The sequence below is a fragment of the Pinus tabuliformis genome, chromosome 1_1 (genome assembly GCF_031772625.1).
Source record: "Pinus tabuliformis cultivar Carrire ecotype Pingquan chromosome 1_1, CPIR1, whole genome shotgun sequence".
In the NCBI taxonomy this organism is placed as follows: Eukaryota; Viridiplantae; Streptophyta; class Pinopsida; order Pinales; family Pinaceae; genus Pinus; species Pinus tabuliformis.
Genome location: NC_142297.1, coordinates 67,877,174 through 67,901,784, shown reverse-complemented (window position 1 = coordinate 67,901,784; position 24,611 = coordinate 67,877,174). Strand labels below are relative to the sequence as shown.

General features: G+C 35.7%; 1 pseudogene; it reads left to right on the top strand.

The window, feature by feature from the left end:
* The first annotated feature begins 16,289 nt into the window (after positions 1 to 16,289).
* On the top strand, positions 16,290 to 17,517 carry LOC149211603 (strigolactones hydrolase CXE15 pseudogene; annotated as a pseudogene).
* Positions 17,518 to 24,611: the final 7,094 nt, after the last annotated feature.

The following is a 24,611-nucleotide window of genomic DNA, read 5'->3' as shown; positions in this document are numbered from 1 at the left end:
TTCTCTATATTTAGACTGGTAGTACCTCCTATGTTGTCTAAAAATATAAGTCCATCTATTTTTTCCCAACATGACCAAGCATCCATAAACAGTATCCTGCAACTCATAGACCATGATCCATATGCCTAAAAATAGACATAGTCTAAAAATAGACTTTGCGCCAAAAATAGCCTGCGGGACCACTTGGTGAAGGCGACTCCTTTTCACTAAGCTCCATCATCTTGTTGCATTTTCAACACTCCCTCTCAACAAGATATGGATTATCTACAACCCGATCCTGTAACTCTGGAATTTTCTGTATGCAACACAGTTTCCTGGTCCACTTGCTCCAACAACACTTGGAACAAAAACACTCCCAACTGACCACTCTGTTGGGCTACGAACATACTCTAATGTTGAATCTCTACCTGCTGTTGACAAGTGCTCCCTCTCTGACATTTGCGCTACTGCAACATCTTCATGCATCTCGCACCATTGCACACCTCTCTGTGCCACCTAACACTGTGCAAAACATTTGTGCCTCTCGCATTGCTGCAGCCTGCTAGCTATGCGTTGTCCTGGGATTCCCTACACTGTCGCTCTCTCTGCCACTCCATCTGCATCTGTCTCTACCCAATCAGTGAGTTCCTGCTACTCCACATCGAGGCTCCCGTAGCAAGGTCTCATCCAAGAGGTTGGGTACCTCAAGGATCCTGCCCCTCCTCCTTGGGACAATCACTCTATATCGCCCCACCTCCTACCTGTTAGTGCTCAAATCTTCCTCAAGCTGAGGAAGGCAAAACTCGAGGCCACATCAAACCACGCTCAGCCTCGTAGCTAGCCCTACGAGGACAGGAGAGGGCTCTCTCCGGGTCTATCTCGGCAAAAGGTCTTCAAAGGGGATGAGATGACTCAAATTTAATACTGATTTTAGGCTAGTAAAGAGATAGGAAGGCTTGTTTTGGATTTTTGAGTTTTTTGTTGGAGAAATGGGAAAACCAATTTTGGGTGCGGGGATTGAGGTCAGATTTTTGCAAAGATCGAGTTGGGGCGAGGTAGGCAATAGTCTTGATGCCCTTTGATCAGGTGTATGGACGAATCAGAATGACAAGAAGTTGAAGAGGGCAAAAGAGAATATGGATCCTCTTCAAACTGACGAAAACATGGAAAATCAAACAAACTTAAAGGCAGAGCATAACAATCTATGGATTCTACCTTAACATTTCATTTGTTCAATTGCAGAAGATGAAAGAAGGAAAATGATACACATTAACAACTTACAATTACAGAAAGAAACACACCATCAACACCCAAAGCCACAAGGATCCCAACAGGCGCTGCAAAATCTCTGATCTTTCCTTAGCCAAAATATGAAAAAATATGTACAATAGTGTCCAAAATCTTCCCAAGAGTCCAACCTGTGTTACTGAATGAAAATTTACATATATAGATCAAGCTAACCTCATTCCCTACCCTCTAGGGGTCGAGCTCCTCCTTCTAAGAGAAGTTTCAAAAAATTCTAAACATGGAGCAAGAATCTAGGTGACCAAAACAACCTGCTTCTAAAAAGAAGGAAACTGATTCATTACATTAATTGTTTGCTAATTTGTGAATGAATCATCTAGAAGAAGGTAGATAAGTGCCATGTTACCTTACATACATCAATTTACATCATGGTGGGTCAAAAATTACATCAAGGAGTCAAACTGGTGAAAACTAGCCGAATTCCTGAGCTGTAGGATGAAAACTGGACCAAAAACCCCAATGCGTAGCGCCCTGATCCCAATGCATAGCGCACCTTTCAGCCTATGTTTGGGTCACTTCCTGACATCCAAATTGAGCTCATGATAGCTCATTGGAAAGCCCTGGATGTCTACTTTCCAACCCAGGTATAATTTTACAATTTGGAGCTCATTTGCCCCTCCAAAACTGCATTCTCCCAGAAGTACTTCCTGTTGTTGCAAAAGGTGGCAGCAAGGTGGTTTTCATGGTGTTTTTAGGCCTTTTGATCATCCAGAATTTGATGAAATGCCTTGGAAATAACTGAGCATGTATATTTCATCATTACAAACCCAAAAATATAAGATTTTTCTCCATCAAGTTCCCCAATCAAAAGCGAGCGCGCGGGCGCGCTACCCATTGAGCGGAAAAAATTGTTTTTGAGACCAAAAATTTCAAAATGAAATAAATTTCTCCGAATTTGCTCAAATTCGGAGTGAAGACCCTCCATCATGTGTCATGCTCAGGCAGCGAAGCCTTGGCCAAAACGCGAAGCGGATCTAGCCTCTTTCGCCGTTTTAGTGCTTTGCTCAACCTCCTTTGCAAAATCTTCATTTTTTCCTTGCAAACATGCATGCGGGTCCAATAATGATTCTTCATGTGACGAAGCAAGTCTTTGTCTCTATTGGCCTTCACCAACAACCCCTCCAAATGTTGGTTGACCTTCTCAAGCAAAAATTGTCACGCAACAGGTGTCAAATCACCCGGTCTTTTACGGGCCAACCTACGGTCTTCACGGATTCATTGCAGCTCTATAAGTGTGTGCTCGTCCTCTAATTTTTTATTGCGTTGCTCCAAGTATTTGATCTGACATTCTGCCTTCAGTAACTTCTCATTCAATCTATCAATCTCGGTCTTTTGTTTCGAGCTAGGAGAGCTCCTATCCACATCACTCAATGCAACATCAATATCATGACCACCTGAATGGCCCTCCTCGTAAATTGGCTCCTTGCCTCTGTCCTGAACCTGTACCTGTACTGAAGAAGAAGGCGAGACCCCTTCCACACCATGTGGAGATAATACTCGCCGTGTAGCTGCAAATAAGGCCCTGTGGCCTCGCTGATATGTCACACATGCTGGAGCGCTGACATGCTCGGTCTCAGGAATGTCAAACTGATGTGAAGGTCCTCCCTCATCATGAACTATCTCAGGAGGTGGTTGTGGCACTGTGAAAAAGTCGCGAGAAATGAAATCCTCCCAAGTAATACCCTGCTGTGCCAACTGATGAACCACTACGATCTTGATCAGTGCATAATGATAAATACTCCTGTGCTGTTGTGCTGGGGTCTTCCTTTGTACTAATACAACCATCCTCTTTATGTTGCGAAACATGAAGTATGGAATGTTCATCAGACGTACCCTTGTAAAATGCATCAACAAACGGACATGGTACACATAAAGACGGGAGAATCTTCCCTCACAACTGAAGTACCAAATGATGAGCTTCATCAAAGGTGCGAACTGATCATTCAGGTACTGGAAAGGAAAAACTCTACTCAAGTGCCTCATATACCCAGGTTTGATATATGGCTCATAATAGGATTTCTCTAGTTGCTGACGCTTATTCCATTGCTCTCCAATATTTGGTATCGTAGTGGCCTCTGCAATAATCTCTGGTGACAAAATGAAATTAACTCCAGCAAGGTTTACATGGCCATCATGTAAATGTAAAACAAACAAGCGAGCTAATTCACGATGATGGTGAATTTGTGAAATTAGCTCATAATAGCGATAGCATGACTGGTGGCGAAAACAATCCATTGCCAGCGGGCAAGCCTGCAATTGAGCCAAAGAAGTGGGCTCTTCTCTGAGTTGCTTTCCTCCTTTGCCACCTCTGCGAGACCTCCGAGGCACATTACCCTCTGTTGTGGAATCACTGTCATTCTCCTGCTCATAAACTGAATCTGTGTCTGACATGGCTTTAAAAACACAAAGACTGCAATATATAGGAGGTCTGCAATATGTCGGATGTATGTTGTAGCTGTGGTGAAATCACAATTTTAATGCATGCTCAAAAGCCAACCTAAACATCATAAGACTTATGCCATAATGGACATTCTGTTTTAGTGTATTGGGCATAAAACAGTCATAAGGACAGTTTGACAAATGGACCAAAATATGAAGTGTTGTTGGCTCAAAACTTACAAATGGGTATGAGGCTATGTTTCACCAAGGGAAAGCAGAAAAATCTTCACCAATCATCCATAAACACCCTTAAGGCAGATTTTGGTGAGGCCTAGGGTTTCATTTGTTGACCTAGGGTTTCATTTTTTTTTTTACATTCAACACATCACACCCCTCTTCAAACACACTATAAACAATATGAAATTGATTGAATCGGTCATAGAACACCTACTTGCAGATTTGGAGGCAATTAGACACGATCTGGGCGCATGAATATAAAGAAATTTTGTGCTGAACTGAGTGCGTAGCGCACTATCCCAATGCATAGCGCACAGCCTGATGCGTAGCGCCCGTGTATTTTTACACTGGCCGCGCTAACCCAATGCGTAGCGCACTGCCCGGTGCGTAGCGCACAACCTCCAACGCGTAGCGCACCCTCCAAAACTGTCCACAGGTATGTAACTCGCGGTTTTGACCTTCAAACGCTTAGACACGATGTTGCTTTGGGAATTTGTGTGCAAATGGACTTGTTTTCCCTTTTTATAAGTAAACAAAATATCTCATTTGATTTAAATTGATTTCAAAACCCACTTTGTAAGGTTTGGCACTTTTCACTTTTGGTCTTTCCATACAACACTTCTTTTTGACTTTCTCATGCTTTTCTGAGATTTGGACTGATCATTTTTGTTGATTTTTGCAGGGATCTGGCATTTGGCTTTGGAGAAGATCAGAGACTTGCTCTGAAACCTTTGAAATGACATAAATACAGTTATTTACAATAACAATTTTTAGTTCCAAAACAGAGTTTTGGACTAAAAATGTTTCAAAATGCTCTATGAAAATTATTAAATAAGAGTCTTTTGACATCAACCTCATGGCCTGCAGGCTTGTTTTATGTATATGCAAAGGACTGACAACCCTAGACTCTAGGACACTTTTATGACAATGAATGCATGATTATGGACTTCAATGATTTTTGAGAAAATTTGTTTATTCACTAACCCTGCAGGGACAAACATGAGGAAACACAAAACAACCAGACCCCCTCGTCAGTCAATGGCATGCCCCTAGCGGAATGCAACGAAGTGGAACAAGAGAGACACCTAAAAATGATATGCAAAGCAAAAAGATCTCTGACGGAGGGTTGTAAGGACCAACTCTAACACTACCTAGAGGTATGGCTGCATGTGATCCCTCAGCCCACCTGGCTCGAAGTTTCCCCCTACTAGAGGTCTCTGCATGAGTAGATGTCTCTACTCGATCTCCTCTCAGCTTCCCTTGTTGTGGCTACTCCACAACCTCCTGAAGTTGTTGCACCAATTGTGGCTCCTCCACAATCATCTGAGACTTCTTCTGGCTCTGCATGTTCAGAGATAATATATGCTCCCTCTCAACCACCAAGTCTCCATCAGTTGCCTCGCTGCTCAAGGCTTCACATGCATCTTGAACCTCAAGAGAATACAGGTTCTTGACCCGTGAACCAATCTGCTTCACCTATCTAGTGATGATGTGTCTAAGGAAAACATTTCCCTTACTGAAGACTACATCATAGCCTATGTCTTCCAGCATCGCGATTGACACCAAGTTTCTCTTCAGTCCTGGTACATACTTGACATCGGTCAAGGTAAGGCGAGCTCCATGCTCCCTCTGAAAAATAATCGTGCCTACACCCGAGACACTATACTTCTCATCATTACCCATCACTATGAGTATCTGGAGATCTTTCTCCTACAAAGTACTGAACAAACTCTTGTCACCGGTCATGTGGAAAGAAGCTCCACTCTTAAGAAACCAAACACTTCCCACCATGGATGAAACCATGCATGCAAAGAGTGTGAAATCCAACTCAAACTGCGAAGCAAGTGCCTCACCTTCAAATCCTTCCCCGGATCCCTTCTTGGATTTCTTCCGTGGAAAATTTGAAGCATAATCGCCCACCTCATGACAATGAAAGCATCGCACTTTCGATTTGTCAACCTTCTTCCCATCATTTGAAGAACTGGATTCGGAAAGAGAAACCTTCTCCTTCCCCTTCTTTGCTTTGGCAGCCAAAGCGCAATTTTCTTCATCAGATGCCTTTGATGAAGATCCGTCCCTGGTATTCCGCCTGATCTCCTCTTGCACAAGATCCAACCAAAGTCTCTCCCATCCTGGCAATTTCTCCTGACCATTGACAGAGTCCTGATAGGAATGCCAACTCTTTGGAAGACCAAGGAGAGCGAAGCTCACCAAGTCCTCATCATCGACAGTCACCCCCACACTTCCTAGCTCATCTCGGCATTGGGTGAACTTCATGAGATACTTGGGCATACTGTCTCCATTCTCACACTTAATGTTTCTGATTTTATCCTTGAGCACCAACTTCCTCTGGTCGCTCTTGCTTTGGAGTAGATCTGTCAACGCTCTCCACATCAAGTATGGAGAAGCCTTTCCATGGAAACTAGATACAATGTGATCCTTCACACCCTCCAACAGAATCCTTCGACACTTTGCTGTCTTCTTTTGCCAAGCCTCAACTTGAGCAGCATCAGTAGGCTTTGGGACTTCAGCATCTACGAACTCCTTCAACCCATTGTCACCTAACACTGCCTCCATCCTATCTTTCCATGCAATATAATTCGAACTGCCCTCAAGGGCATACTCCAATCGCAATCCGTTGAAATACATTTCAACTTTGACACCAAGAAAACACTACTGCAAATTAGAATTCCACCAGCTCAAAACTCAACCGCTTATGATCTAAAATTCGTGAGAACAAGGTATTTCTTGTACAGAGATCGACTGTATGGGCATTCACCGGATATCTCACCTTCCAAAATAAGGATGAATCCAGAAGCTCCTTGGCCCGATTACAGGCTCTGCCTGAAGAAATAAAATGTAAACACTTTCTGAATAATAGATCTGATGATCAATCTGCTCTGATACCATGTAGAACTTTTTCTACAAATCAACTTGGCTCTGATACCATGTAGAAATTTTGAATAATATAACACTTATTCATAGATATTATCCTAATTATACACTATTTGCGGAATGCATGCATAATACATAACCTCCTCTACCATTGATCATCAATTTTGCGGAATCAGAAACATTCACATGCGCACATTGAAACATCAATCACACATATCAACACAGTATATCACAAGGAAAGCATACAGCTAAAAACCCCAACTATCTGTATATTATATTGATTGAGAACATGTAACAATACATAGTACAATACTCCTCACAAGTACTCAGTACTATCTCCACATGCTACACACAAACTAGCTCAGATCTAAATCAATCACAGGTTCAAATCTCCTCCGCTGCTTGCCTGCCTCTACTGCGCAATCCCATGTTGAGAATACCTGCAATGAATGAATCCAAATTCGAATTCCCTTGGTTTGTACCATGCAATCCTCATGGGCAATCTCAATCCATGCATGTGCAAATCTCATGCACAACTATAGTCACAACTCATAGCAGTCTCACCCTTTCACTTACCTCTAACACTTGTCTCCACTGAACTGTCCATGCACTGAGTTAACTGATGTATTCTTTAGTTGATTTATGATTTAATAATTAGTGAATTAATTAATAATTAATTCACACAACTCATCATTTAGTCTATTTGTCAGTTAGAATAAATACAACTAGTTCAACTAAGTCAAACTGAACACAACTCCATTAACTGCTCATCCAACTCCACAAAACTCAATCAGTTGAGTTCTAACTGAAGTCCTGCATGCAATAGCTCAAGTAACCCATAGAAAATCATGTGTTTCCTTCTGGCAGTTGCATGTGCCACATCCGTAGCTCCAATTGAAGTGCTCCAAGAGAACAAGATAATGTTTATAATCCAAATATTATTGAGGGCTAATAATATTTGATTGTTCTATATTTAGACTGGCAGTACCTCCACTGTTGTCTAAAAATAGAACTCCATCTATTTTTTCCCAACATGACCAATCATCCATAAACAACATCCTGCAACTCATAGACCATGATCCATATGTCTAAAAATAGACATAGTCTAAAAATAGACTTTGTGCCAAAAATAGCCTGCAGGACCACTTGGTGAAGGTGACTCCTTTTCACTAAGCTCCATCATCTTGTTGCATTTTCAACACTTATTACAAGTCACCTTCTAGTTCGAAAAACCTCGGATCCTCATGATAAAGCATTTCACCCGACATCAGAAGATTTACAACTTCATGCTTTAGGGAGCAACTGTTATAGACATATTTGGGCACTACAATCCCAATCACATATGTCCATAAACCAAGGGCTTCTAAACCCCTAAAAGTGTTGTTTCATACCCTAAAGTATCAAGGTCAGCTGATTACATCATTTCCCAGAAGTTCTCCCTAAAAAACTACTCAGAATTGGTCAAAACTGGACCATATAGATTGCTTAGTGCTAAGGGTGCAATGCATACTGAAAATCCCTTCTGTAGGGTGCAATGAGCGAGAGTAGACAAATGGCAGAGGCAGTTTGTTAGGTGGAAACTCAAAGAATCTTCTAGAAACTGCTCATATGACACTTGCCTCTCTGAATTCGCCCAGGAGAGTAAGAGATCATAAACTCTCCAAGTGGAACCAAGAACTATCAATGAAATGACACTAATCAAAATCCCAGAAGCTGACTCACCCCCCTGCAAATATCTATATATGGATCCCTCATCCTAGAGATCTAGAGGCTGGAATTTTGTATTTTGTAAGGAAGTGTTGTTGGTTTCTCTTTGAGACATTGTATTGTTGGGTAATCTAGCTTTTTATGAGGTGAAGGGGGCTTTCATGCTGGGAGGATGGCGCTGGATTAGGTAGCTGGGTTGTAATCCTCTCTTCTACTACTTCTATCAATAAAGCTATTTGAGTTTTCCTCCATATACTTGTATATTTCTGAATCTTGTATTTGTGTATGCATTTGTATGGTTAATGTACATCTTATTCTACATTGTTTATGGTTATAGATCTCTATGCTCTGATGGTATTTTGCTGCTTTGACTCTACAGGTGTTCTTTGAAGCAGGACAAGTAAAAAAGGAGTGGCAAAATCTCTATCAAGGGAGAGAGGAAACAAGCAAGGAGCCAAGCGAAAGACTAAGGTTGGCGCTCTCTACTTCTCTCTCATCTATCTCTCATAAAGGAAAACACAAGTTACTTTGAATTGTTTGTTTCTAAGATAGCTGCTCGTCTTAGTGGGACTAGCAGATCTGAACAGACACTAGTTTTCCTGGAAACACCAATCAAGAGTACTCACAACCAAGATTTACCATATATCTTACAAAGGGATTCCTAGGCCTTTTGATTAATCCTTAGACCACGCCACTCAGCTTTGAATCCATCCAAAAATCCGGCTCAACCAAAACAAGAGAACCCCATCACACCATGGTTATCCGAAAATGGCAAGGCAAGGCTGAAAATCATTGTCACACTTGGCAAGACCCATGCCAATGAAAATGTGAAAACCAAGTACACACATGCATGTTCCATGCATGCCAAAACTAGTAAGGAAATCATACGTGCAACTTGATACCTGCAAGTAATCCCGTTGTAGCCGCTTGATCCCGCCCTTCTTTGCTTGATCTTTTCTTCCCTTTGCTTTCTTGTCCTTCTTTTGCCTTCTTTTCCCCAATGCTAAAATGCTCCAAGAATACTCTAAGTGTCCAAGAGTATGAGAAAAAGAGAGAGAGCTCCAAAACCGAACTAACAAAAGGTTGTGAATTGATCCTTAGAAACCTTTTTATTAATGAGGCCTTTATTTTCTTCATTTTCCATTATTTTCCTTCATTTTCCTCCTCACATGCAACATGTGACCTTTCACCTTCCTTTTCTCCTAATTTCCATTATTTTCATAAATAAAATGTCAATTAATGCCACTTTTCCTATCCAAAGCCTTTGCCAATTTCCTTTAGCCATAATAAACCAAATGAACACCCACATTAGGATGTTTTTCCCAACATTCAGCTTGGAATCCGTGTGTCATGACCTTGGTTATTATTTTTCCTTTATTAACTTTATTACATGGAATTTTGACCAGGGTTGTTACAACAACAACACTTATTAGTCCATACATTAATCAACTGATCAATAGCTAAACACTTCATGACAAGAGCCATAGAAGATAAACATCATATAAATAGCATATAACTAGAAAATAACCAACATATAAACCATGGCAACCCAACCATAACATCATCAACATATTTACAACAAATATACATGAATCAGAATAGAAGAATAACTCTTATTAACATATGAAGATATCAACAAAGTTCGGGACTTCCACGTACCACCCGACCATAGATTGGGTTGAACCAAGGTCCAAATCTCTCTTTTAGCCAATCAGCCCCACACCATATTCTAAGAATGAATGTGGGATCTCATGGAATAAACCAAATCAAAACCAAACCAGGGCTTCCAGAGGCCAAAACACCTCAACCCTCAACCAATGATTCTAGTTCACGATCAAACATCACTAACACCAACCATATTGGTCTCTACCCAAGTTTTCCAAGGCTCCAGGAACTAGTAACTCAACCGACAACCTTCCATGACTCTAGAGCATTTGTCCAACCTGGCTCCAAGGACTAGTAATTCAACCCACCAAGGGCTCCAGAGCATTTGTCCCAACCTAGGCTCCAGGACTAGTAACTCAACCTAAGTTGTTCTATGGCTTCCATAGCATTTGTTCCAATGCACGACCAAAAGGAATTATGAGCACCAACCAGAAAACAATCAAGTGGAAAAACCCACAACACCATGACTATCCAGGAAATGGCAAGGCAAGGCTAAAACCATTGTCAATCCAGACATATCTCCATGTCAATGATAACACATAACTAGAAAACCACATGCATCTAACATGCATCCATAAATCAGCAAGGAAATCACGCTTGCAACCTGCTACTTGTAAAGCAATCTATTTTAGTTGTTGATCCACCTATTCCCTTGCGATTTCCTACTTTTCTTGCCTTCTTTCTCCAATCCAAGTGAATACTAGAGTGCTCCAATAATGCTCCAAGGTTTCTCTAAGTGTGCAAGAGTATGAGTGAATGAGAGAATAGAAGAGAGTTTCAACACAAGACTGACAAAAAGTTGTGAACTGATCCTCATAAGCCTTTCTATCATTGAGGCCTCTATTTTCTTCATTTTCCTTCAATTTTCCTCTCATGCAAATCTGTGACTCTTCATTTTCCTTTTCTCCTATTTTCCTTTATTCTCATAAATAAATGTCAATTAATGCCACTTTACCTTTGCCAGTGGCTTTGACAATTTCCATAGACATGAATCAATCACAAGTGATCCCATCACTATGTTTTGCCCAACATTCAACTTGAAATATGTATCCCATAACCTTATTTTTTTATTTATTTTTTTACATAAGAAATCAACATATTACAAATTGAAACCAAAAAATTATAAACTAATTTAAATGTAATTTTTTTTATTATATATAAATTATAAAATTTAAATATTAAATTTTATTATCCATTATAACCAACTTAAATAAAATAAAAATAAAAAAATAATCAGCTTAAATATAAAAAGTAACCAACTTAAATATAAAAAAATATAAGTGAAAATTTGCTTGTTTCGAATAATTCTTAATCATAGGAATATATTGAATATATTTTTTCAATGGAACTTAATCAACAATAGTTCATGAAGTGTGTACATAGATGAGTCCTAGTGAGGAGGATAACAATTGTCCTCCTAACCACTAATCGACGAGAAACACAATGTCGTTATATATAATCATTTTTTTTACAAAATGCTAAAAAGGATATAAGATTTATCACATAATTTTTACAATAATTTATTGTTATCAAATAAATGTAGCAGAAAGAATATGAAATAGATTTGCTTTAATAATCTACAAACTCACTTTTTGAGAGTTAATTAAAAAGGAAAATAAAAAAGAAAATGATAATAGATTTCATGTAACATAGTTATATATTTGAGATGAGATTTCAAGATTATAATTTTAGTTTAAAAAATCTTTATTCTTAAATTAGAACATTAAATCCAATCCTCTAATTTAATAAGAGTTAAATTTATATAATTTTATAATAGACCATATTCAATTGAATGTATTGTATAAGGTGTAAAGATAAGAAAGTATGTCCAACTTAATTCACCTCATTCTTTAGTAGCTATTTATGTCTGATTGAATAGCAAGAATATATCATGAAAGATGGCTAGTTTGTGTTGGGCAAGAAATTATCGTTTGGAGAGAGAAAATTCAAAGAGTAGTAATCATAATTTCTTTAACTTTCAAAAATAAGATTTAGAAAACTAAATATTTATTTTATATTATATCAATCACACATATAAATATATCAATTATTGATTTAAGATAGAAATAATATCTTAATCACACAATCACTTAGTTGAGAATCTCTCAACTAAACATTAATTTAAAAACCATTTTAAACTATTTTAATTGGACAAAATATTTGAGATCCAACTAATCAACAATTAACCAAATCAACCAAATCATATACATTATGAAAAATCGCATTCAATATACTCAACACAAACACTTAAATCTCCAAACATAAAAAAAACTATCATATACATTTTTCTTAATTTAACCAAAAACTGTCATATTCATTTTTCTTAATTTAACTTGGATAAAGTAAGCATATCCTTATTGCAACATAGAGTTTCATTAGGCTAGAGAAGGGTATGTTGGGCAAAAAGTAAATCAATCCCATAGTGCAAATCGAAGATGCAGAAGGTCGTTGATCAAACACAACAACGCACTATCCACACTCATTGCTCTCACTAAGGCATATTTAATTAAACACTAATATTTATTACTAAAAAAATCTGGGGTTCCTTAATATTAAACAATATTCAATACAACCTCTCACTAAGGCATATTCGTATATATTAAGTGATCTAGATTATAGTTGCACTCATATTTATTATTAAAAAAATTTGGGTTCAAAATACTAAACAATATTCAATACACTTAAAATATAAAGTAAACAAAAGTATAAAGCAAACAAAAATATGTTGTAGAAAGTATATTCAACTTAATTCACCTCATAGCTATTTATGTATAATTAAATAGAAAAAGTATTAAAACATAAGTAACAATTAGGAAATCAACTTTTTAAATCATTAAAATACATAGTTTCCTTATAGCCATAGCCATTAATATAAGATATTATTATATATTAAAAAATACTTAAGATATTATATAAAATATTTTAGCTAGATGATTTGTATCTATGAGGTTGGTAGTAGCATGGTAGGTTATGTTATCTCTGATCTCTTTCTATACAATGAAATAACAAATTTTAACATCTTAAATGACCACGAGCCTGACTCTAATCATAGGCCTTTACTTATAACTCTCTATTTTGTCATGCATAAAGATTTCATAGAAGATAATCCTTATAGCCAAAAGAAGTTAATCTTTGATAGAAATAAAAAAGATCTCTTTCTTAATGAACTAAAAACTAATTAGCTTCCTTTATCTAGTATAGACAACATAGAAAATCTCTATCATAATTTTACTACAACCCTCTCATATTCTATTAACAAGTTCTCAATTGAAGTTTCAAGTAATAAAAGAAATAGCAAAACCAACCCATTGTATGACAAAGATTGTAAAAGTGCGAGGAGAGCAATTAAGGAAGTTGTTGATGAATCTCTTAAAATTGGCAAGATAAAAATATACGAAGCCCTAACTAAAAAGAAAAAAAGGCAGTATATTCGTAAAAGACAAGAGAATCTCTTACACCTCTCTAAGGTAGCTCCTAAGAAATTTTGAAGGCAAATTCTAACTAGGAAAACTAAAGATAATAATAAAATTGCTTTACACAACTAGAATTCCTATCTTAAAAAGCTTTATGAATCTCCAAATGTCATGGATAACTTTGAAACCCTGCTCACAACGAAAGAAGTTTTCTCATTATAAGACATTGATTTTGGGGTTAATCGCTTGGCTTGGGAAAGCTAAGGACATTGAAGGTTACTAGGCGGAAATCTTAAAAATTGGAGGTCATGTCCTCATCCCCCACATTCACAAGCTTTTCAATGAAGCGGTCAATCAAGGGTTCCCCAAACCATGGACTCAAAGCCTCATTATCCCTATTTTTAAAAGTGGAGATACAAATAACCCCTCTAATTATCGGACAATTATGATCAACCCTCTCCTAGCCAAGTTATATGGTATTGTTTTGGAAAGGAAGTTGAGCGTATGGATTGAAAGTGAAGGTAAGCGGGCTAAAGGCCAAGCGGGTTTTAGAAAGCAGCACTCAACAATAGACCACCTTGTTACGTTTAGGATCATTATGGAGGAATGTCGCAATGATAAATCCAATCTCTTTTGTTGTTTTGTGGACTTTAGAAAGGCTTTCGATACGGTTCCTAGAAATAACCTTTGGAACATATTAGAAGAGTTAAAGGTTCCTTTTGAGTTGAGAGATGTTGCTATAAGGTTATACGAGAATGTAATTGCCAAGTTAAAGAGCAATGAGGGGTGGTTGAAAGATATTAAGTGTAATATCGGAGTTAAACAAGGTTGCCCCCTCTCCCCTACCCTATTTGGCGTTTACATCAACAAGCTAGAAGGTTGTTTAGAGGAAGCAGGATGTGCTAGCATGATTTTAGCTGGGATAGTCATCATCCTTCTTCTCTACACTAATGATATTGTTCTTCTCACAATGTGCCCATCTGATCTTGATAAGCAACTTATACTTCTTAAGGATTTCTGCTCTACCATGGGTATGATTGTTAACACTGATAAAGCAAAAGTTATGATTATCAAATCCAAGAAGGACACTTACGCTAATTTTATGTATGACAATAGTAACTTGGAGAAAGTGTCTTCCTACGAGTATCTAGGAATTGATATTCATCACAAGCTCAACGCGAACTATAGCATTGAGAAAAGGATTAATAGGGGATGGAAAGCTTATTTTGGTCTTGAAAATAATTGTAAAACAACAAACCTCGTAATGTGGGATAGAAAGAAGTTCCTCTTTGAAACTTTAGTCACTCCGGTTATCTTATATGGATGTGAGGTTTGGGGTTGTAGCATCTCTAGAGAATCCTGGAGAAAGATTGAGCAAATCCAGAAGCGTTTTATAACGTATAACCTTAAAATTAAAAGCAACACACCCTATCCTATTCTCCTTATAGAAGTGGGTCTTTCCCCTATCGAGAGCCTAGCTATGACTAGGTTTTTGTTGTACAAGCACAAAATCAATAACATAGGAGACCATAGACTTCCTAAGCTAGCTTTAAATTCTAGCCAAAACCACCCAAGGCTCAAACGAGGTTGGTATAAAGACACCAGGGCCTGGTTAAACCATTGGGAGATCGACCTGAATGTTGCATTGCAAAACATTAATAACATTAAAAATATTGTTACTTCTAAGTTCAAAGAAAAAATGTGGTGTGAGAAAGATTTAACAGCTAAAAGAAAATTAAGATATTATAAGGAGGTCATCAACCCCACCCTAGAAGATCAAAAGTATCACTCTGTTTTAACTAGCTCAAAGAATAAAATTAATATAGCCAAGATTAGAATGAACTCCCACGAGCTCCATAGTGAAACGGGTCGTTGGGCAGTTCGTAAAACACCATGGATGGAAAGGTTCTACCATCTCTATGAGAATACAAACATCAAGGGTGAAAATCACTTCCTCTTAGAGTGCCCCGTGTACAACCACATTAGATCTCAGTTTCAAAATCTTTGTTGCAATACTCACCTTCCTAGCCTTTTACGTTGTTAAAATTACAGTGAGCTTGGGAGCCTTCTCTCCAAGCTTTTTGAGCATAGGAATAAAATCTTAAATCAAATTAAATAATGCATTTTTTTAGGTTCGATAGACCAAAATTTGGTCTCAGTGGATGTTAATCATCATCATCATAATCAATATAATGTATAAATAAAAAATTCTATAATATTATTATTATTCTAAAAATTTGTTTTTTTTTTGGAAATTTAGTTTAGTCATGTCATGTATCTGAGCAAAAAAAAATTCAAAAAATCTTGTAGAGACAGTGTTTGAATCGTGTTTTTGATGGTGGAAATGGGTTCATCAAAAACTTCTAGGACACCTAAAATTTTGAAGTTTAACAACTATAATTTAAATTTACAAAAATCCTTACCAATTTTTCTTTAAATATGATTGGAAGTTCCATAACTTTCCAAGCAACTCCTCTATAATAATCAACTGTCATTATTAATTTGTTCTATTTATACGAAAACTATAAAATTAATTTAACTCTTTATAACTATTTTATTTTTTAATTTACAATTGCTAAGATACTTTGTCAAAGCCATCATTTTTTACTGGCCTTCAGATTTTCAAATATCAAACATGTGGGCGATGTGATAAACACCAGGAAACAAGTACGTTGTGTCGTTTTTGAGGGACGGAATATGATCGATCGATCACGCACCACGCCACTTACAAAGATCAGATGGGAAAGATGATTGGATACGGCTTTGCATTTGACAGCGACAATTTAGCGTGGGAATTTATATGGGACAATAAACACAGCATTAAATTTCTGTACTCCAGTGTTTAATGCTTCCCAAATTCTTTCTTTACAGAGATGGAAAACTTTTTCGTATGGAAGATTGAAGATTCCGTAGATCCCGAAGAAGTGGAGAACGTGAGTGGAGTGCTCAAGGTATACAGAGATGGCACCATTTTTCGGCTGGAAGATCCCCAAATGTTCGTCAAGGCTTCTCTGCAAGGAGAAGGTGGAGTTGCGACTAGAGATGTGGTGTTGAACGAGGAGCTGGGGTTGTGGGTTCGACTCTACTTACCCTCTTCCCACCTCCAACAACAAACAGAAAAGCACCGCCTCCCGGTAATCGTGTATTTCCATGGCGGCGGCTTCTGCCTCGCCTCTCCTGCCCTGCCGGATTTACACAACTTTACTCTTAAGTTGGCCGCTTCCGTGGGCGCAATGGTAGTCTCCGTGGCTTATAGATTGGCTCCGGAGCACCGCCTCCCCGCCGCCTACGACGACTGCATCGAGGCTCTCCAGTGGGTGAGCTCCCATGCGGTTGGCGGAGGAGAATTCGAACACGATCCGTGGCTCAACTCCCACGCAGAGTTTTCCGAGGTGTATCTGCTGGGAGACAGCGCAGGTGCCAACATCGCACATCACGTGCTCTTGCGGTGTGGCGGTGTTGAAGCGTGGAGTCCCATGAGAGTCAGAGGGGCCATTTTCGTGCAACCTTATTTCGGTGCGGAGCAACGCACACGATCGGAGAACGAGTGCCCGCCTGACGCGTGTCTCACTCCGCAGCTTAGCGATGCGGGTTGGCGGCTGTCGCTCCCGGTGGGCAGTAACAGAGATCATCCATTCAGCAACCCTTGGAGCCCTGCAGCGCCCAAGCTGGAAGAGGTGCCGTTGCCCCGATTTCTGGTTGCCATCGATATGCTCAGAGATCGAGGCCATGATTACCGTGAGTTATTGAAGCAGTGCGGTAAGAGTGTGGAGGTTGTGGTGTTTGGGGAAGAAGAGCATGCATTCTACGCGCTCAAACCTAACTCTCGTTCTTTTCAACGCCTGTTGGAACAAATCTCCCTTTTCATCTCCTCTTCTCCTTCAGTGTCCGCCATTCATATTATAGACGTTGCCAGATAGATGAGGTCGTGTAGGGAATGGTCTTTGTCTTCTTTTTAATTTGGGTTTGAATTTTATGTTATCACATATTTGTTTGTAATAGGATTATTTCTTTTATTCTTAGAAATAGTATTTAGATGTTGTTTATGAATATGACATGTAAATGTTGTTCAGAATAGATGCTATTCATAAATATTGCTGGTACCAGATTAATACAATAAATAATTTAATTTTTTTTAATGGAGAACAGAAAAAAGATTATTTTTATTTTAAATGTTCACTTTGCATGTAGATATTGTTAAAAAAAAAATGAGATGGCTAGTCTTCTGAAGAAGCATTTATTAAGCTATTATGTACAATATATTACAAATATCCAGGCTGATAAACATCACATCCATCATCCCATACATCATTGATCATATATCAACTGCATACAAATAACTGCAGAGCAACTCACTATTGCGAATAAGCCGACAGCCCGGCCGTTCAACCAATAGATAAATAAATATTAATCATAACCGTAACTAATAGCAGATTAATACAGTGAACCAAATAGCTAAATAAATGTTATTTATAACCATAATTGGTATCATATTAATACAGTGAATTACATTTAAAAAATAATAGAGAATATATATTTTAATAGCTAGGAGAATTTTTATTTTTTTTAAATGTTCCCTTTGCAGTAAGCTCAAAGTTATTGAGATTAGAAGTTTATTTTATAGTTCAATATAATGTACAATTTTATTCATCAAAATTAGAATTTTGTTAATATTGATTAATTTTTTTAAATATAAAATTAAAAAATTAAATAACAATACAAAACATTTAAATAATATTGATTTATAAATTCAAAAATTAAATCTTTTAAGCTGATATTAAATCTGTATTTAAAATAAATATTGGCTGGTATATATAGTTCAATATAATGTACAATTTTATTCATCAAAATTAGAATTTTGTTAATATTGATTAATTTTTTTAAATATAAAATTAAAAAATTAAATAACAATACAAAACATTTAAATAATATTGATTTATAAATTCAAAAATTAAATCTTTTAAGCTGATATTAAATCTGTATTTAAAATAAATATTGGCTGGTATATATAGTTCAATATAATGTACAATTTTATTCATCAAAATTAGAATTTTGTTAATATTGATTAATTTTTTTAAATATAAAATTAAAAAATTAAATAACAATATAAAATATTTAAATAATATTGATTTATAAATTAAAAATTAAAAAATTAAATCTTTTAAGCTGATATTAAATCTGTATTTAAAATAAATATTGGCTGGTATATACTATATCGGACGAAAAGTAAATTATTGATTTGCTGAGAGTGTTAATTCGCCGCTGATCGATAAACCGAGCATAAAGTGATTAAATTTGGACTTTATACATAATCAACGTAGGGTCAGACCTATTGATGTCATATGGGTTATACACTACATTTTTCAAAGACTCAAATGGGTAAAAGTGGGAGGAAACATTATCTTTATCTTTTCAATGTGGATTATGCACTTTTATAAGGAATAGTTTTTTCCAAAATGCATTAAAAATTTGGGATATTTTGGATGAATATGGAAGTGAAAATTTTGAATTTATTTTAAGATTCATCTAAAGGTTTAGGAGCACTCCTTTACATTAAAATGGAGTAAAATTTTGGGATATCTTGGATTATGGCCTAGGATATGGAAATGAATGTCTCTATGTGTGAAAAGTTTGAATTTATTTTAAGGTTCATTTAATGTGAAAAGTTTGAATCTATTTTAAGGTTCATTTAAGGCTTTAGAAGCACCTTTTTTTACTTAAAGATTTGTGTTCAATAAAGATTCAATTTATTGAGAATTTTATTTTTTTCATTGATTGTTTTGACATGGTCAAATATATGTGAGAAGATTTCAAGTTTTTTTTAAAGAAAAATGTTTATCATAAAATTTATTTTCAAAAAAGGTTGTTATGAAGTTTGTTTGAGAAAGTCTTTTCAACTATTTTTTGTTAATAAATTTTGATGAAATCTCTCAAAACAAATGTTAGTATGTGTGCATGTTTAATTATATAGAAATGTTTATTATTATTTTTATTTTTTCTAATAATTTTTTTGTAATTTTTTTTAAAATTAAATATATTGGAATTAGGAATATTTAATATTTAAATATTTAGAGATTTTCAACTTTTAGTATTTGTGATGTTTAATTATATAGAAATGTTTATTATTATTTTTAATAATTTTTTTATATTATTTTTTTAAATTGTAAATATATTGAAATTAAGAATATTTAATATTTAAATATTTAGAGATTTTAAAATTGTTATATTATAGATAATTTGACATGAGATGAATAATTTGGTAATATAGATTATAGAACTTGATTTTATTAAAAAGAAAAGTTATTTATAAAACATTATAACAAATCAATCATTCAAATTTGGTGTTCCCTTCTAAAACAAACCACTAAAATTGGTGAGAGAAGAGGAAAAACTTATGACAAAGCATACCATCATCATATCTTTCTTCTTTGTAGGGAAATGGGTTATCAGTTTTTGGTTGAGTAATATAACTATAATGAACCTTTGTTTACTTTTTGGAAATAGTGATGAATTTGTATCATAATGTTAATAGTGGCATGTTGACTTTAGTTTTTCTTCTTCTTTTTTAAGAGATTCTTGGTATCAAGGACATTAGCTAAATGTAATATCATTTCTTGTTATGGGGTTGAAATTAATCAAATTGAAGGGATAATCTCAATTTTGGGTCAAAGGATATGTAATCATTCTACTTTTTTATGCAAAGTCTAAAAATTAATTGTATTTTAATTGGAAAAGGTAAATTAAGTATATACTTAAAAAATATTGTCGTTCTAATTATTTAAAATGTTAAAATTAAAAAACAAAAACAAAAAAAAAACATTTTAACAAAAAAGTAATAATGTGCATACTTTATAATGTCAAATATAACATCAATATGTTTCATAGATATTAATAACAATATAAATTCATACCAATTGAATTACTTCATTTTGAAGAATTTCATACTGTGAAAAACGAAAATATAAAACTTTAGACACAATTGTAAATTGAATACCCCTATAAGAGATTACGTAATCTATATATTCATATCATGTATGAGCAATGGAACTTATATTTATATTTTGAGAATACACTTATCCTACTTAATCATAGGAGTCATGTTCATTCTAAATCTCATTAGAAAAAAGGAATTGGGCTAGAACTTGAAGCTTTTGTTGAAAGGTGATCATTTCATCAAAATACTATAAAAGTAATGAGAAGACCCTATTTGCACTATAGGCCTCTAGGAACATGACAATCTAGCATGAGTGCATCCAGTGCTTATACTTTAGGTTAAGATGTTTATGATTTGGAGCTTACCAAGATCCATAAAAACATGAAACTAAAAGAAATTACTCATAAGTCAATTATGTTAAATTTTTATTGAGGATATTGATTGTTAATTTTATCTCTCATACCATGGGAAAATGGATGCTAGATCATTATCCTAATGAGTTTGATGATAATAAAAATTATGTTACCTTCTCCATAACTTTCTTAAGAATCCTATACAACTTCAATAATGTTGTGCAAAGAATTTGCTACAAAGGATACATTTAATAAATATTGGGCTTGAGATGAGGTACAAGGAAAGAGTGCTATATAGGATATTCTCAAAACATCTACAACTTATCACACTAATGTCAGCGTTTCTAGAAAGAACATGAAAAAGGTGAAAAAGCATGATAGATAAAGATGCATGGAATCAGGAAAAGTGGAATGATTATTTTGGACAACAAATGAGTGATGCTTTGATGATGCTCTAAATTGAATGAATAGAATCACAATTTTAAGTTTTGTGATGTTAACAAGGTTCACTTTATGCAAGTTCATATATGATCTAAGATCTTTACTTCATTGATGTTTATAAAATTGCATGGAAAAGAGCACAAAAAACCATATGTGAAAACACTTAAAGACGAGGAAACATAAAAGATACCATAAAGACAATGCACACAAAAATTTGATAATGAAGTTCATCTAGTGTGGACTACGTCTTCAAGCCTTGCTTCAATTGTGGGGAAGCCTCTTCATTCATCTCCTTAAAAATAAGGAGTACATGGCAAAATACATCATTATATCTACAATCCTGGGAGTGACCTGAAAATGGGCTACTCAAATCCAAAAGAAAATTGCACCAGTGAAATCCTATTGAAATTCTAAGAAATTTGAGTATAAACTTGGCTATATTTTGTCACCTACAACTTTGCCCCCTCAGAGAATCTAAAAGATTCCACAACAGATTTTGTGGGAGAATATTCCTAAAATATTTTAGTGAATTTTCTCCTAGTATATTCTTGTTTCAAAATATACAACACACGGTTTTGTAGTCAAGGTTCTCGTCTTTGCATGTGGTTTTGGACTCATGGTTCCTAGCCTGCCTATCGACCCTCCTTCTCCACCGAATGCATAAGTGTGTTTAAATATTTCGTTGGTTGCGGAGTTACCAAGGTGTACATCTTGGCGTATTGCTAGTGGTTACAGTTTGTTGGCGGCGACCCAGGGTCAAACCTCGTGTTTGACCCACTCCATTGGTTATATATATATATATATATATATATATATATATATATATATATATATCTGTTGTGTTGTCGTTTCATTACATATGGTTCGTAACCATATACTATATATCCGTTGCATAATCATTCCATGTTTTGACCATGCCATTTGACAATTTGTCCCAAGAGTTGGCTTGGCCCTTAGGGGTTGCCAATTGGGTGCCACATGACACCATTCGATTGGGCCACGTGGTTCCCACCCATTGGTCCACAAATGTGCCCAGTCTGCTATCACATGTGCCCAATCACTAACACATGGTGCTCCCCGATTGGCTCGTACGGTTGACTGAACTATTGGCCAAGGTGTTGATTGTACTGCCACATGGCAGCCTAAGATCCACCTGCATTTTTTTGACAAAAACCTCAGATGGTCATAACTTTCACATATTGTGTCGGATTGAGATGTCATTTATGTTGTTTGATTAAGAAAGATGAGCTCTTTGATTTGAGTTAGGTTTCGTTGAGATTTGAGGACTTCAAAATTTTTCCTTTTAGGATCCTCCTAGATCATTCCTCCTCATTGAGAAGCTTTTGGGCCTCCAAAAGCCTCATCAATCAACTGGCGGGTGAGGGAATTGCTCCCTCAATTTCTCTTTTTCAATCCATCATGCCTTACTTGGATGCATTCCTTTGAAACCCATTCGAAGTTACTCCACATCTCCTCGCCGTGAAGTCTTGGTCCTCCTATCAAAGATGATGTCTTCAAACAACTTGTCTAAGTACTCTGGTGTAAAATCATCCAATGAAGGGACCTGTCCACTCTCCTTTGGATCCATGACCATAGGTGGTTTGTAGAGCTTCAAGTTTTCAACACTAACCACATAATACATCTGCATATATGCTGGAAGATCAAGGTAATGTGCATTACTCCCAATATTCTCCAAGATGATGAAAAGACCATATCTGATTGGTCTCAATTTCTTTCCTTCTCCATTCATCCCATCCTTGCTAATATGGAGCCATACCATGTCTCCAACCTAGAACTAATGATCAAATTAGTGTTTTTCATGTTGATCTTTGTATCAAGCTTAACTCTTCTCCAAGTTTTCCTACACTGCTTGATGAATCATTTGGAACTACTGAATGAACTTGTATGCTTTATCCTCGTCACTTCATTCGTTGGAATTATCTTCCTTGAAGTAGTCTAGCAAGAATAGAAAGAAGTGCTCAGAACCAAGCAAAGTGAGGAAATGGTGCTGCTATCTAGTACGAAAAATGGTGAGAATTTTCTTATTCAGGATTCGTAGTGAATACAAATGCCAAAATAGCATTCATGTTATTGCCTTCTATGTATGCTTTATTTCTTATTTAAAATTTTATATTTTAACTATTACATGACAACTATTTATTAGGACTGTGTAATGTCCCTTAATAATAAATGATAAAAAATAAAAAATAAATAAATAATATAATATTAAATAAATAATAAACAATAAATAAAAAAATAGTAATGGTAAATAAATAATAAATAATAATAAAATAATTTATTTACATGCTCTAAATAAATATAAATCAGAAATAAAACAAGAACACAGTAAAAATCAGTAAGCTCTATTTAATAAGATGGGAGGAAGATGAGGGGGATTCCATCATTCCATGATTCCATACCCTGGCAGTAGTACGTTGATTGAGGGCTCGGGGGTGGCCAGTTGTAACAAGATTTTGTGCAATTGAGACTATGGTTGGATGGAGAGTAGTCCCCAAGACTTTGTTACAGGTAGCAAAATTCAACTAGCGTTGCACAAGTAGGTTGTCTCTCTACCCATATATTTTTAAAATTGATGTTAACTAGTTGATAAATTGTTTGTTGACTATAAATCGCTTGATTAATCTAATTGATTATGTGTTGTTATTTCGGGGCTGTTACATATGATATAAAAAGTTAGGTTAAACTCTTAGGGCCTATAGACATTTTAATATAAAAAAACTCTCTACCCATATATTTTTAAAATTGATGTTAACTAGTTGATAAATTGTTTGTTGACTATCGCTTGATTAATCTAATTGATTATGTGTTGTTATTTCGGGGATGTTACATATGATATCAAAAGTTAGGTTCAACTCTTAGTGCCTATAGACATTTTAATATAAAAAAATTCGATTTAAATGATTTATCGATTTCTTTTGGGAAGCTATCAACATTTCTATTTAAAGCCGATTTTGAGAAATAAATTATTCAGAGCATTGAAATCTATAATTTAATTTATGAGGTTGTTATTCACTTTCCCTAGTGGGTAATTTTCATCATTGAGCTTTGACTTCAATTGCTTTGAGTTTTTTTTTTTTTTAATAAGGAAAATCAATTTCCTTTGGGAGAAAGGTTATCATTTTCATTTTTATAAAATCACTGTAAAGAATTTTTTTTAAATTTTTTCTTATTTGTAAACTTTCCTTACTCTTTTATTATCTAAGAGCTTTAAATTCTTTAAAAAATATTTATCTTCCCATTTAACCAAAAATAAATTATTACGGAGGCACATGACGTGCATGA